Source organism: Diaphorina citri, unplaced genomic scaffold, assembly GCF_000475195.1.
Source record: "Diaphorina citri unplaced genomic scaffold, Diaci psyllid genome assembly version 1.1 scaffold1158, whole genome shotgun sequence".
NCBI classification, from domain to species: domain Eukaryota; kingdom Metazoa; phylum Arthropoda; class Insecta; order Hemiptera; family Psyllidae; genus Diaphorina; species Diaphorina citri.
In genome coordinates, this window is record NW_007378587.1 from 83,638 (window position 1) to 98,202 (window position 14,565).

Below are 14,565 nucleotides of genomic sequence, written 5' to 3' on the forward strand. Positions count from 1 at the left end.
AAAAAAAATAGACTTTAACCACAAAGCTTCTAGGGTACTACTCACACACCCTTGACATAGTGGATTGAGAATGGCTCTACATTGATTCCGCATGCACAACAATGGTTCATATTGTAAAGGAGGCAAGTCTGTGAAGTAGAATGGAAATTACCTGATTAGAAAATGTTAGATTACATATCATGATTTCATACATATACTTATGTAAGTAATTGAGTACAATAGCTATTGCCCATACATAGCCTGAGTACCAGTTAAATGAACTGAAAATTACTGACATGGAAAAAGTCCCACCTCTGAGAATTTGTATTGGAAAATAATAATAAATAACTTATTAGGTAATATTTAGATTTTAGATTACCTACCTAAATAAACTGTCCATTTACATAGGTACCTGGATACATAGACTGTACACTTTGAGGGAAAAACGTATGTGGGATATGAAAGTAAAAATAAAAAAAAATATGTACACCCAGGATCCTGCCATTCTAGAGTCTTCCCCACGATCTTCATCAAAACTTCAAGCACTTGTGATGCAAGTATTACATAACATTTTTTCATGAAATTTAAACGGCGAGCTTACCAGGTTTCTCCTTCAAAGGCTGATATAGACATCCTACAGGCATAACCAATCTGGAAGCCTCCAATTTACTGGAAGGCCAAACATTCCAGGTACACCTTATACCATCCCTTTCTTCATTCTGGTAGAAAAACTCCTCGTAAGTGGTCATGCTGATCTTGAGCTATGGAGTCTTCAAGGAAACAAGGCTATTTTATAACGAAATCAGAAACTAAAAGGACATTTCAAATAGAACCGATTATCTTACGATTATTGCAAAACTTTCCCCTTATCACTGGAAAACTTGGAAATTTTGAACTTTGATAAAAATTCGATGATTCAAATACGAACACGTCACTGTTTACAAATGGTATCCACATTCCACACGGTCCGTTCTTCGTCGCAAATTTTGTTGCCGTACCTACTACCTTGTAGTTTGTAGTAGGTACGACAACATATTATTTGAACATTTTTAATTACCTATATCCAGTTCCTGTATTTTTTTACTACCTATCTTTTTTTAATTTACCTACGTACCTATTTCATTCATTTTCATGTATAATTTTCAATTCCCCTCTTCCGGCCTTGAGTCTTGAAAAAAAATTAGGTCAGGAACTCAGGATGATTTTTCAAGAAATAATTTTTACCCTTGATATTGAAGAGTTTAATCACACATGAGTCACATAGCACAGAAATCACGTTGCCGTCGTCGTTGTGGTCGCCATTTTGCATTTCACGTTTCCGCGATCCGCGTACTCGCCGGTTTTTGATTTTGACGTTTTCACGTTTTGCTCAAAAATCAAAAATTTGTGGGAAATTTTTCTGAAGAGAATTTTCCAGATTTTCCAACTTTTCTTCATCTATTTATAAGTACACACGGTCAAAATGAAGCCCCGATATGATGTAAGTACCATTAGAACACTTCGTCAGAAGACATGGAAATGTACCTGATCCACTCGTGTAAATCTAGTTTGAATAAGAAAAGGTAATCTTAACCCAACTTTTTGGGCTGTTTACCCCTATAAGCCTCAGAGTGGGCCTTTTGTGTACCGTATGTAAAGAAAAAAGGTAAGTTGTAAAGAAAATTACACAATATAGGTTCCCTATACTTATTGGAATAGGGAAGTAAAAAGGGGTGCAGCGGACAGAAAAATTAAGAATAGGGCTTACTTTTATACTGCTCGAATGGGACTGAAAAGTCCCTTTACTCCAGCAGTAGGCTACTACTATTATTGTGGTCAAATTCTCAAATTTTGATCATGGAGACTTCAGAATTGTCCCTAAATGGTCATTCCTTCAAACTCATAATCTTTTATTTTATTGCATTTTCAGGATAGCAAGTGTACAGAGCCTGAGTCACTACGCAAAGTTTTTATTGGTGGACTTGACTACAGGACAACAGATTTTCTAAACCATTTCCAACGAGAGTTGAACAGTGAGGGTACTGTGAGCAACTCGAGTACCATTCCATTCTAGAACCCGCCCGTTATGGAAATGTACCTGATCCACTCGTGTAAATCTAGGTTGAATAAGAAAAGGTATAATCTTAAGCCATCTCTTGGGGTTGTCTACCCCTACACTTAAGCCTCAGAGTGGGCCTTTTGTGTACCGTATGTAAAGAAAAAAGGTAAGTTGTAAAGAAAGTTACACAATATAGGTTCCCTATACTTATTGGAATAGGGAAGTAAAAAGGGGTTTGGCGGACAGAAAAAGTAATAATACCTATTGCTTACTTTTATACTGCTCGAATGGGACTGAAAAGTCCCTTTACTCCAGCAGTAGGCTACTACTATTATTGTGGTCAAATTCTCAAATAAAAAGGGAGGGGAGAGAATGGAGATAAAAAATTCCACATAGTATGAAAACAAAAAAAAAGTAAAAAAATCCCTCGGGCTAGAGTTTATGAAACACCTATCCCTGTATTAGATTACGTAAGAAATATATTGTCATGAGTAGAGGGAGAAAAGCTTTCAAATTTGAGTTAACACGTTGCACAATACACATGTACTTACCCTAACGAAAATCTACAAATTTCATTTTTCAACCCCTCATAGCTAAGAAACCAACCTGTGTAGACATTTTTCACTCAATAGAATGACACATGTACCCTAACGAAAATCTACAAATTTCATTTTTCAACCCCTCATAGCTAAGAAACCAACCTGTGTAGACATTTTTTTTCACTCAATAGAATGAGAGGGGTTCACATCTTATCTTAAACCAGAGTAGACAGGTGATGATAGGTATAAATATAAGCAGGTCAATCTCTGTTGTTTACATATCCAAGATGATTTTTCTAACAACCTATTTCAGTTGCATGTACCTTTTTTTTTTCAAGCAAAATTTCTGTCTTTAGCAAGGTAAGTTTTTTTAATCAAGTCATGGATTTTATGAAGTAGGTAGGTACCTAATGTAAGCATGTCATTTATTAATGCAGAATAACATTATTTCATGTTGTGCCTTGCATTATTGATTTGATTGATAAGTAGATACTAGATGTCTTGTTGATACTGCAGATTCACATTAAAATGATTGTTGTTCTCTGAGCATACTTGGGGACTATTCGAAGAATCAGAAACTTACCATTATGAGACAAAATTAGGTCTGTACCTAAATAAGAGTCAAAAACTTACCTCTCGGATTTTAATGAGAAGAAGGCTTAAAGGCAATCCTTTCTGAAACATTAGGATAAATGAAATCTAATGCTAATGATTCAAGTATTTGTTGACCTTTCGGAATCAGAAACTTACCATTATGAGACAAAATTAGTCCGGTAAACATCAAGAATCAGAAACTTACCATTATGAGACAAAATTAGTCCGGTAAATAAGAACCAGCAACTTACCATTATGAGACAAAATTAGTCCGGTAAACAAGAATCAGAAACTTACCACTATGAGACAAAATTAGTCCGATAAACAAGAATCAGAAACTTACCATTATGAGACAAAATTAGTCCGGTAAACAAGAATCAGAAACTTCCATTATGAGACAAAATTAGTCCGGTAAACAAGAATCAGAAACTTACCATTATTTCACAAAATTAGGTCTGTACCTAAATAAGAGTCAAAAACTTACCTCTCGGATTTTGATGAGAAGAAGGCTTAAAGGCAATCCTTTCTGAAACATTAGGATAAATGAAATCTAATGCTAATGATTCAAGTATATTTGTTTACCTTTCTACCTCAGTTTGACTCATTGACTGTACTATTATACCTAGTCAGAAAGCTCATTCCTTTGCTTCTTGCTTGAGTCACAATGTAAGTAAATAGCTATACCATTATAATTCAGTATATTCTAGTTATTATTCAGAGAGAGAGAGAGAGAGAGAGAGAGAGAGAGAGAGAGAGAGAGAGAGAGAGAGAGGGAGGGGAGAGAGAGAGAGAGAGAGAGAGAGAGAGAGTTGTGATGTTACGATAGAACCTTCCCTTAATTTGAACCGTAGGTAACTATTAGCCAGGTAGTATAGGATAGGTATTAATGAATAACAAAAAAATATCATAGAAAGAGAGAGGGAGAGAGAGCTAGAGAGAGAGAGAGAAAGGGAGAGAATACAAGTTTTAACAAAGAATAGGAGAGAAGGAGAGGGAAGAGAGGAGAGGTAAAATAGAACACCTGGTTTTTTTTACTACTTCTTTACTTTTTTTGTTCGGAATAGGAAAGTAAATTTATGAGGTGATGAGGTGAAAGATAATTCGGTTAGTTAGTAAAGTTAGAAGTGTTGAGGATATACTTGCAAACAAAGAAAACGACCCAACCTTCCTTCTACAACTTCTTCAAACAACATCATCCGATTCTTTTCCCAGCGAGGATAATCATGTGAGAAAATGGGAGACAAATTTTGTGCTTCCGAGTGTACAAAGGCTTATGAAATATATTGATCAGTATAGGTACTTTATGTAGGTGCCTTGCAAAATACAGCGAGGAAAATGATTAAAAGTAATATAAATATAAAATAAAATAAAATAGTTATGTATGTATGTAGCTACCTACATACATACCTAGGTACCTACATTTTATTTTCTATTTATATTACTTTTAATCACTATATATATAGGTAGGTAAGTGTAGGTATGCTTTTCTTAATAATAATAACTTCATTTTATTTTATGTACTGTCTAAAACCATCACTTGCTATTAAGATAAGCTACAATATTCCATGAGTTACTCATGGATTTGACATAACTACCAGCAGTACCAGCATACCTAAGTACCACCCTAAAGTAATAATCCTACATGTTAGGTGTTATATCGACCTCTCTTAACCTAACGTAATTATGCCACATCTCTTCATTATGGAGTTAAATTTTTCCAGTGGAAAAAAAGGTGGAAGTGCTAATTAGGAGAGAGAACCATCAATTAAATGAAATTAGAAAATTACGTGTCTTTAGAAAAGAGGAAAAGTAAACCTAGTAGATTTAGGTAAAAAGTCAAGTAGGTACATACCTACCTAACCTACAGATAGACTTAAAGGTTACAAATTAAAACAGTATTCAGGTAGGTACAGATATTCACAGGGTAATCTGCTCTCTATTTATCGTACCTACATATATTATGAAGCTCCGCATTACCTGAGATGAGAATAGTGAGGGAAATTCAAAAAATTGGAAGCCCGGTTAGACAGGAAGGTCGCGGGTTCGACTCCCACCCGGGGCGAACTTCATTCTAAACAGATAAGGTTTGTTATCGCGGAACGGCTGGATTTATCCTATCCCGTCTTCCTTCTTTCTTTACTTTAAGACCTTGACAGTTACAGTTCCCTCTATCAAACCTTATCAAAAAAAGAAGAGAGAAAAAAAAAAAGACTTCTATCTAGAATCGAGAAAGGCAAAAGTACCCTATTGATCAAATTAAAAGTTATAACCTGCGATGTGGTCGACCCTGGCTTAAAAAGAACCCGCGTAACTCATTCAACTCGGTGTAAAGTATCCTCTCTCCCTTCCTCCCCTCATTATTCCCCTTTCCTGTTTCACTCTCAGCCAATCAAAAGGCCAAATATCCAAGAGTTGTTTCTCCATTCAATCCAAAAGCAAGTAAGTTTGTGAACCCAGGTGTAAAATTAACTACCAAGTGGTACGTGACAGTCCGTTGCCACCATACAGAAAGTTAGACGTTGCTTAACACAAAGTAGGTACCTAATAATTCGATCAAGTCTTTCTTTTTCCTTTTCTTTTTCTTTTTCATCAAGGGGAGAATGAGAGGAGTAACTGCGGTAAATACCGTAACAGGTGCCGAACCTCAAGTTATGTTTGGACTGGGAACACGAAGATTACGAAAAAAGAGAGGAGGGAGATAGAGATTTATGTGTTTAGCATATTGCATATCTAAAAAATTCAACAGGCGCTCATACAAAAGGCTTATTCGAAGAAAACGTGAGTTGATGACAGTGAGATTGATTGGCAAATCGCGTTATTCTGCCCATTGCACAACTACATACTGAAACCTAATTTATCCTTAGCCGTACCTACCATATTCGATCAAGTAGGTAGGTACTTGCTTTAAACTTAAAACGCCTAGATTTCTAGACGCTTTCCTCCAAAATTTGACCGTTACAAATAGAAACACGATCTAAAAGTTTATGGCTTTACCTACAGATAAACTTAAAGGTTACAAAATAAAACAGTATTCAGGTAGGTACAGATATTCACAGGGTAATCTGCTCTCTATTTATCTTACCTATACATATATATTATGAAGCTCGCAAACGATAAGACCCTGACAGTTACAGTTCCCTCTATCAAACCTTATCTAAAAAAGAAGAGAAAAAAAGACTTCTATCTAGAATCGAGAGGCAAAAGTACCCTATTGATCAAATTAAAAGTTATAACCTGTGATGTGGTCGACCCTGGCTCAAAAAGAACCTGTAAATCATTCAACTCGCTGTAAAGTATCCTCTCTCCCTTTCTCCCCTCATTATTCCCCTTTCCTGTTTCACTCTCAGCCAATCAAAAGGCCAAATATCCAAGAGTTGTTTCTCTATTCATTCCAAAAGCAAGTAAGTTTGTGAACCCAGGTGTAAAATTAACTACCAAGTGGTACGTGACAGACCGTTGCCACCATACAGAAAGTTAGACGTTGCTTAACACGAAGTACCTACCTAATAATTCGATCAAGTCTTTCTTTTTTCTTCTTCATCAAGGGGAGAATGAGAGGAGTAACTGCGGTAAATACCGTAACAGGTGCCGAACCTCAAGTTATGTTTGGACTGGGAAAACGAAGATTACGAAAAAAGAGAGGAGGGAGATAGATATTTATGTGTTTAGCACATTGCATATCTAAAAAATTCAACAGGCGCTCATACAAAAGTCTAATTCGAAGAAAACTGAGGTAGGTAACTAGGTACCTAACAATAGTAGGTATTGGTTGATGACAGTGAGAGTGATTGGCAAATCGCGTTATTCTGCCCATTGCACAACTACATACTGAAACCTAATTTATCCTTAGCCGTACCATATTCGATCAAGTAGGTAGGTACCTACTTGCTTAAACTTAAAACGCCTAGATTTCTAGACGCTTTCCTCCAAAATTTGACCGTTACAAATAGAAACACGATCTAAAAGTTTATGGCTTTTGTTGGAGGTGGCAATAAAGAAAACCTCTCTGCATTCCATATTTCCGTTACACACTTGACACGGCGTGCTATCTAAAGTGTAACGGAACTTAACGTAACGTGTGAGCTTTAGGTTTAGGTTTAGGTCAGTCGGTTTCCAACTTTCAGTGTGATAAGGCCGGAGCTTTTCCTCGCGGTAAAAAAATATTCTGGTAGCGTAATTGTTTCGCGATAACGCTCGAACGAATTATTCGATTTTTAGGAAAATTGGCATTTATGTATTCTCTCCATGTTTGAGCATTCTCCACTACTGTGTTTCCAGCTAATAGTAATCTCAACACTTCACACTCAAAGTACATAATTACCTATTCTATGTAAGTATAATACTTAGGTACCTAACACTTGTTTCCGAGAAATACAAGACAGTGCTTCTCAATAGAAAAGAACAAACTTTAAGCCTAGAGATAGAGATAGAAAGAGAGAGAAGAGAGAGAGAGAGAGAAGAGAGGAGAGAAAGAGAGAGAGAGAGAAGAGAGGAGAGAAAGAGAGAGAGAGAGAGAGCGAGAGAGAGAGGGAGGGAGAGAGAGAGGCCCAAAAAGGATTGTTAAAAACTTGAAAAATCCCTGGCCTGCTTGGCTCATTACTGTGATTACTGGGAAACATGAAAGAATTCCTCTCCCCTTCCAGAAAATATTTCGACAACAATTAGGTACAAGGGTACCTACATATTTCTGTTCTGGCTTTTGTTTTGTTATATGGTAGGTACAATATTTCTTTTAATTCGTTACCGTACACAGACACACATACAGGGTGTCCACTGTTTTAGTTTACAGAAAATAAGGAAGAGAACATTTTAGCTGAAAGTTCGTGCGAGACTGAATTATATTTTCACCAGACACCCTCATCATCACTGGCCAAAATCAAGACTCTGACATACTATGACATCCCCTTCTCTTCATACATATATGGTAGGTACAATATTTCTTTTAATTCGTTACCGTACACAGACACACATACAGGGTGTCCAGTTGTCCACCAATGTATGACCCACTCAAATTGCTCCCAATCTGTAGGAGTTTTCGAAAAAAAAAAACCGTAAGTCCTGGTAGGTAGGTTAGTACCTATGTTACAAGTAGCATTGAATGAATAAATAGCTTTGTACAGAATATACAATATTCTTACGACTTCGAGAATTCACAGCAACATATACACTACAGAATTATGGAAATGTATGAGAACCCCATAATATCTTTTGAACGACATAAGAATCTTAGATGAAAAGCTGAAATGTCAAGTCCCTCCCTGATCTACAAATTATTTAGTCAAAATGTTCATTATTATCTGATGAGAATGCTTGGAGACTATACCTGACCTTCTCCGGGCGTTCTCAGAGGTTAATACACATTGTAACTTGACCCTGCACACGACATGGTCACCCATCGATGGAAATGTATCTTTTGAACGACATTAGAATCTTAGATGAAAAGCTGAAATGTCAAGTCCATGATCTACAAATTATTTAGTCAAAATGTTCATTATTATCTGATGAGAATACTTGGAGACTATACCTGACCTTCTCCGGGCGTTCTCAGAGGTTAATACACATTGTAACTTGACCCTGCACACGACATGGTCACCCATCCACACGTACACCACGCTCAACACTTTCCTTGTCAAACGCACATAACAGCACTTTTCTTTAGGTTTCAAGTTTAAGTGCTTCATCGAGTTTTTTGCTTCCCCCTCTTCAAAGTTCAAAGCAGATTTTATGCATTTTCAACCCTCTCAGGAAACTTGAAACGAAAAGAAAAGAGATAGGTAGGTGAATAATTAGGTTGGTTATTATTACATGTGATGTATCTAATTAGTCATGTGATGTTGTTACTACTTATGTTACGTATATAGCCCCTGGTCCCCTGGGTACTCATTTTTCAACATTTCACATTTCAGGGCCCCAAATTCTTCCAGAGTTTGGCGGGCTTTGGGATTTGGATTATTTTACTTCATTCATATTACAGGTTTCATTGAACGTTGTGATGTTGTTACTACTTATGTTACGTATATAGCCCCTGGTCCCCTGGGTACTCATTTTTCAACATTTCATATTTCAGGGCCCCAAATTCTTCCAGAGTTTGGCGGGCTTTGGGATTTGGATTATTTTACTTCATTCATATTACAGGTTTCATTGAACGCATGTGATGTATCTAATTAGTCATGTGATGTTGTTACTACTTATGTTACGTATATAGCCCCTGGTCCCCTGGGGTACTCATTTTTCAACATTTCAGATTTCAGGGCCCCAAATTCTTCCAGAGTTTGGCGGGCTTTGGGATTTGGATTATTTTACTTCATTCATATTACAGGTTTCATTGAACGTTGGTCCCCTGGGTACTCATTTTTCAACATTTCACATTTCAGGGCCCCAATTTCTTCCAGAGTTTGGCGGGCTTTGGGATTTGGATTATTTTCCTTCATTCATATTACAGGTTTCATTGAACGAGGTTTATTCGAAGGAAATTTGACGTAGGGCTGAATAGTCCTTTCGTTCAACAAGATCTTGTATTTAATTTGTTTACTTCTTTGTGACGTGTTGAACTTTCGAACGGTTGGTCCTTTTTCACTGAAACTGAGTGCCCATGATCAATATGTACTGAAATAGCACATGTTCAATTAAGTGTTAAGATTTGCCGAATGGTTCATTAGTTGTACTTTTTTGAGGTAGGATCTGATCGTGGATAAGCTACATATTTAAAATTTTTGTAAATATTTCGGACTACCCAGATCAGTTTTACGCTTAGTGCATCTCCCTCCTATAAACAACGCCTGATGTGTGGAGCAAGTATAAAGTACAAGTAGGGTGCCTGGTTGTACCTTGGCCCCCAAAATCACTTTTTGATTTTTTTAATTTTTTCTATTAATGTTATTGGCATAATTTTGTTCAATTAGGTACAATTACACATGTAATCAATTAAGTGTTAAGATTTGCCGAATGGTTCATTAGTTGTACTTTTTTGAGGTAATAGGATCTGATCGTGGATAAGCTACATATTTAAATTTTTTGTAAAAATTTCGGACTACCTAGATCAGTTTTACGCTTAGTGCATCTCCCTCCTATAAACAACGCCTGATGTGTGGAGACTGTGGAGCAAGTACAAAGTACAACTACCTACTTAGATACATATACTTGTAATGAATAGAAGGAAAAAAAAAAGTCCTTTGCATGGAGAAGTATAGGTAGGTATGTAATGACTAATGTATTTTATGTACCTATGTATATGATACATTAAAAGTAGGTAGGTACCTATATATTTTCTAAAACTTGATGTTGAAGAATGCCTTCTAACTGGGTCTATAGTCCCATGTTTATAACAGTATTCTAAACAGCTGCAAAAAAATAAAATTACTCTTTGATCTGCAATCCACACCAGAGACCCAATTTGTATTAATTTGAAGCTGAAATCATGGTAGGAAATCCAGAAAAGTGTCAAAAAAGAGATTGAAAAAAATATTGTAGGTGTTATACGTATAATCTTATGGCAACCACTTACTGGGTAGGACGGGAAACAAATCAAATGGTTTTCTTAGACTATACTGTATGTACATTACACGCTTGACTAAAAGGTAAACATGGGATACTAGAAGCTCACTATACTGAGTAGAATGTTTCTGATAGCAATCAGTAATTTAGTAAAACACCATACAATAATGAAAAGACTAAGGGTAAGTAATAAATAAATTAATACAAAGTCACTCATTACAACATTACCATAGTAGAGGGAAACTTTACATAGGTACGCATAACATGAGAGTACCTACAGGTAGAGTTCTTTATGTACAGGGTGTCCCAGAATATAATGATTCCTACCATTTTACTCAAAACAGATTGAACTGAGGAGAAACGAGGCTGAATAGTCCTTTCGTTCAACAAGATCTGGTATTTAATTTGTTTACTTCTTTGTGACGTGTTGAACTTTCGAACGGTTGGTCCTTTTTCACTGAAACTGAGTGCCCATGATCAATATGTATACTGAAATAGCACATGTTCAATTAAGTGTTAAGATTTGCCGAATGGTTCACTAGTTGTACTTTTTTGAGGTAGGATCTGATCGTGGATAAGCTACATATTTAAAATTTTTGTAAAAATTTCGGACTACCCAGATCAGTTTTACGCTTAGTGCATCTCCCTCCTATAAACAACGCCTGATGTGTGGAGCAAGTATAAAGTACAAGTACCTACTTAGATACATATACTTGTAATGAATAGAAGGAAAAAAAAGTCCTTTGCATGGAGAAGTATAGGTAGATATGTAACGACTAATGTATTTTATATACCTATGTATATGTTACATTAAAAGTAGGTAGGTACCTAATATATTTTCTAAAACTTGATTTTGAAGAATGCCTTCTAACTGGGTCTATAGTCCCATGTTTATAACAGTATTTTAAACAGCTGCAAAAAAAATAAAATTACTCTTTGATCTGCAATCCACACCAGAATCCCAATTTGTATTAATTTGAAGCTGAAATTGTGGTAGGAAATCCAGAAAAGTGTCAAAAAAGAGATTGAGAAAAATATTGTAGGTGTCATACGTATAATCTTTATGGCAACCACTTACTGGGTAGGACGGGAAACAAGTCAAATGGTTTTCTTAGACTATACTGTATGTATATTACACGCTTGACTAAAAGGTAAACATGGGATACTAGAAGCTTACTATACTGAGTGGTGGCAATAAAGAAAACCTCTCTGTATTCCATATTTCCGTTACACACTTGACACGGCGTGCTATCTAAAGTGTAACGGAACTTAACGTAACGTGTTAGCTTTAGGTTTAGGTCAGTCGGTTTCCAACTTTCAGTGTGATAAGGCCGGAGCTTTTCCTCGCGGTAAAAAAATATTCTGTAGCGTAATTCTTTCGTGACGAACTTTTTTGAACTTTTTGATTTCTTTAGCGCTAGGTAACATTTAAGTTTTTCCTTTAGGTTTAGGTCAGTCGGTTTCCAACTTTCAGTGTGATAAGGCCGGAGCTTTTCCTCGCGGTAAAAAAAATATTCTGTAGCGTAATTCTTTCGTGACGAACTTTTTTGAACTTTTTGATTTCTTTAGCGCTAGGTAACATTTAAGTTTTTCATTTATCATATTTCTTGTATACCTAAATAGGTAGGTAGGTTTTTTTTTCATCTTAATCAAAGCTACTTTTTAGGATCTCTTCGATTTTTTCATTTGTGGGTAGTAGCTACCTTGGTAATTATTGAGAAAATAATTTGCTTAAGTGGCATAGATGGTTGTTGAACGGAAATTCCAATACGAGAAAGGTAACATCCACTGAAAATAAAATTCCACATTTAGTTAGGTAGAGGTATATAACTGTAAAGTTTTTGAAATAATTTTGATAAAAAGGTAGGTACACCTACCTAATTTAGATACCAGATGCCTAAATCTGGGATATTAGTCTCTGAGATCTCTGAATGATGTGGGTACTAGCTACCTTGGTAATTATTGAGAAAATAATTTGCTTAAGTGACATAGATGGTTATTGAACGGAAATTCCAATACGAGAAAGGTAACATCCACTGAATACCTTCGTTCAAATCCGACCCAAAGTTGTGACCTTCATCAGAAACAAATAGCTCATCCCTAAAGGGGATTTAGCTTAAAAATAATACCCTTCTCACTAAAGGGGATTTAGCTAAAAATACCCTTCTCACTAAAGGGGATTTCGCTAAAAATACCCTTCTCACTAAAAGGGATTTAGCTAAAAAAAATACCCTTCTCACTAAAGGGGATTTCGCTAAAAATACCCTTCTCACTAAAGGGGATTTCGCTAAAAATACCCTTCTCACTAAAGGGGATTTAGCTAAAAAATACCCTTCTCACTAAAGGGGATTTAGCTAAAAAATACCCTTCTCACTAAAGGGGATTTAGCTAAAAAATACCTTTCTCACTAAAGGGGATTTAGCTAAAAAATACCCTCCTCAGACAACATTATTGCTCTCAAATTGTGGGATTATTTTCCCTCTACAACATTTTCTCCATGGGTTTGGAACTCTCTTTAATTTGATTTAGTAATTTCCAAATCTAAAATCTGATTGCAATAGTTTGTTATTTAATAAACTCTCTCTCTCTCTCTATCTCTTTCTTTCTTTCTTTCTCATCTTTTCCTCGATTTTTCTCTCTCTCTTTCTTTTAGTCCTAAATATATACAGCCCCTTGTGTAACTGACTGACTGACTCACTCACTCACTCACTCATACTAATTCTAACCCACTTCTAGACATCTCTTTCTTTCTTTCTTTCTCATCTTTTCCTCGATTTTTCTCTCTCTCTTTCTTTTAGTCCTAAATATATACGATGGTAGGTTTTGATGATTAAGTAAAGGGAAAAAATCTGAAAATCGGCAAAAGTTGCACTGGGCTCTGCCTACAGGCGGAAATAACCGCTTTTTTGCGGTTTTCACTAAACGGTTAGAGATATCGAAAAAGTTATGAAGGTAGACCCCCCAAAACCATATCGAAAAAATAACTGTAAAAGTTCGAAAATTCAATTTTCATTTTCCGCTCTAATGAAAGAGTTCAAAGATGTGTGACGTCAGACTTCAGGCAGTTGCCTCGCTAGGTAGCGCCAGTATGCAAGCGCGCTTGCGGAGGAGCAGAAAGAAATGCGCAGAAACGTATGTGCACAAACACATTAATCTCCTGCCTGCGAGGGAGCTTTGCTCGGAACATTTGATGTGACGTCATCGCCTACGGGAGCATATGCCGTGACGTCAAAGTTGACGATTTACCGGTATTTTTTAAATCGACTTATCTCGGGATCTAGAAGTTGTAGAAGAAAAAAATTCCGTTTGTCCTCATTTTTCCTGCTCTATGACTTTGGAACATCACCCAAGTAAGCACAACTGTTCTATTGTGAGTTGTGCTCGAGCTTGAGTCTCAACTTTACTGTAGGCTATAATATCAGTACAGACAAGCTATAGGGTAAGCGAACTAGGAAAAGTCAGGGGATAGGTAGGTAGGTAATAACTAGAAGTAGTGTGCATGACATTTCGTCATTTACAGCTAGCTATATTCACATTAGCACTTTATAGAACGTAGGCAGGAGAGACATTTTCTCTAAAGTAAAAGAGGGAAGACATTTTCCAAGGTGCTTGGATAGGAATATCTAATTTCATTATTGGATCAATGTTTCAAGTGTAGCACATTGCATATTCTGACAATATTACCAGGCGGTCATACAATTGAAAAATTCATCCAACAAGTAGGTAGTAGATTTCATGTAAATTTGTTAATTGATCATTTTTTCTATCAAGTTTCATCAGAATTACAAAACCCGTTTGACAGTTATGGCGAAGGTCTACAGAAACAAACTAAATACAAAATCGTGGAGATAAAATTTAGAACTCACATCATTTAAGGGAAAAATTCATCTAATAAGTGGTACCTAGATTTCATGTAAATTT

General features: G+C 36.2%; 1 pseudogene; it reads right to left on the bottom strand.

Moving 5' to 3' along the window:
• Window positions 1-21: 21 nt before the first annotated feature.
• Window positions 22-924, bottom strand: LOC103514512 (annotated as a pseudogene).
• Window positions 925-14,565: the final 13,641 nt, after the last annotated feature.